The sequence below is a fragment of the Protopterus annectens genome, chromosome 6.part0 (genome assembly GCF_019279795.1).
Source record: "Protopterus annectens isolate FY-2018-M chromosome 6.part0, PAN1.0, whole genome shotgun sequence".
NCBI lineage: Eukaryota > Metazoa > Chordata > Ceratodontiformes > Protopteridae > Protopterus > Protopterus annectens.
This window is the reverse complement of record NC_056737.1, coordinates 1,955,137,679-1,955,140,178: the sequence shown is the minus strand read 5'-3', so window position 1 is coordinate 1,955,140,178 and position 2,500 is coordinate 1,955,137,679.

Genomic DNA, 2,500 nt, shown 5'->3' with positions numbered 1-2,500 from the left:
CGTTAGCTTTGAAAACAGAATTGGAGCACATAGTAAAGACAACTCAAGGCCTCATACAGTTATGTAAAGAATCCATGGGAATACCAAGATTTGCTCTGAGCTACTAGACAATGGTACTTCCCAGACTGAGCCAACAAATATTGCCAATATACACTGTCTGACATATTGAGTGCAAACTTTACCCCTCTCCCCACTAAAGAACCAATCACAATACCAGTACACTGCCAGGCACCCAGTATTACTGCTGCACAGGTGAAAACTCCACTGTCCAAGGCCAAGAATACAGCTACTAATGGGACCTGACAATATCCCTGGATGTGTTCTACATGAACTACAGAGTGACTACAGAAATAGCCAGGGAATTGTTATGGCTAGGCTTGTATAGGCCCTAGGGCTGATAGCCTAGTACCAACCTATGAACCTATGAACCTGGCATCTCACCTGTTCAAGCACAACTTCACCTCAGGCTTTGTCCCTACTGAATTGTGCACTGCTGCAGTCACCCCTTTCCACAAATGAGGTGCAATTACAGAACCTGGGAAATACCACCCCAGCTGCCTGACAAGTCTGTTATGCAAAGCTATGGAATGCATCATTATGCACCTAATAAACAGGGATATGGGAATCTGCAGACTCAGGATCCCACACAGTTTACTTTTGTGAAGCGTAGGTCATATCTGCTCAATCAACCTAGTCAACTTCTTGGAGTCAATCACCTGAGCTGTGGATGAAGGCAAGGTGGCAGATACAGCCTACCTTGATCTGGCCAAAGCCTTTGATAAGATCCCCCACTCAGGAATATTGCAAACATCCACTAAGCTAGGCATCAACCCCTATATCACTAGGTGGGTTGTAAACTGGGTCACAGATAGGACTCACAGTGTAGAAATAGCTAACTCCAAGTCAGACTGCTGAGCAGTCATAAGTGGAGACACACGTGGTTCTGTCCTGGGTCCTCTCATGGTTGGTATCAACTTCTCTGAAGTCCATGCCAACATGAATGGACTCTGGCTAACAAAGTGTGCAGACAATTGCAAGTTGGGAGCTATTATTAACTACTCAAGTGATGTTGGCATCCTACTGAAAGGCCTCACTGAGACCAATTATTGGTATCAGAACAATGGCTTTAAGCTCAATGTCAGAAAATGTGTTGTCATCCCCTTTGGGGAAACCCCTGTTCTCATGAATTACCACATGGATGGTAGTCCCTGAACAAAGAAGGCATTATAAGATATCTGGGTACACAGGTTGACAACAATACCTCTTGACCACCACATTGCCAGTGTGGTCACAAAGTCCTTCTATGTGGAACATCTCAGTACTAATGCATTAGAATCCAGGAAGAAAGATGTCATTGTCCCCCTGTACTCTTCCTGACAGAGTGATACAGTTTGTTTCAGCATACATATTCTGATGGATGTGAGGTAGGTAAATGAAATGTATGTCCTCATATTCTATTCTGACAACAATCATATCAGTACAGTGATTTTCCAGAGAAATGATAATAATCTGTAAAACAGACCAGAAATATGAGCAATAAACCTGGACATCCTGAATCAATCCAGCCAGTTGACATGTATGCTCAGAACCCCTTTCTGCAATGAATCTGGACCAAGGCTGACAAAGTGGTGGGTGGAAGCCATGAAAATGGGGATGTATCTGAAGTACTGGCATAGATTAGCTAGCACAGTTGATGTAGTAACACCCTCTTGTGTGCTCTAACATATATTTAGTGAAATAGCACAAGTAATTGAACTAGGAAATCTGCTATGGGTAATCACACATGTATTTGCAAATATATCAGGCACTACGAGGATGTAACAGCACTGACAAACAGACACCAGTGTGAAAGTACATACCCACAACCAATATCATCACAGTCACAGTCACATACTGGTAAGTCAAGTGAACAGTAGAGTATACGGACTGTGTGAACAAATACATCATTGTTTGCCACTCACACACTAGCCCTTCATATACAGTCCCAATTCTCAGTGTAGTCTGAATCCTGACCTTGGTACAGGACATGTCTCAGTCTACCCCTACAAGCACATACAGCCAATAGATCAACATAAACTGTAGCAGCATGCACAGTCAGATAAAGAAGGAGCCATAACACTTACATCCACCCCCTCCATACACAGCCCAAATAGCATGTACACATGACATGTGTACACAACCATGACAGTCTATTAACAATGGCCAGACATACACAGGCCTCTCATGTACAGTTCACCTCAGAATGTACAGACTCAGGACTCATATCTATGGCCTCCTCCCTGACATGTCTGTGGGTCTACTATATCACTGGGATGGTAGCAGGAATGAAGTCAAGAAATAATGATAATAAATATGTCTGCACCTCATTGACATCTGGATAAAGTCTGACATCATTTGGGTACAGAGGCACAAACACAGGGGTAGATTGGAAATATTGCTGTCATACATTGAGACACTTGCAGATGTTACTGGGTTTGTTGTAACATCCTTTATGAGGAAT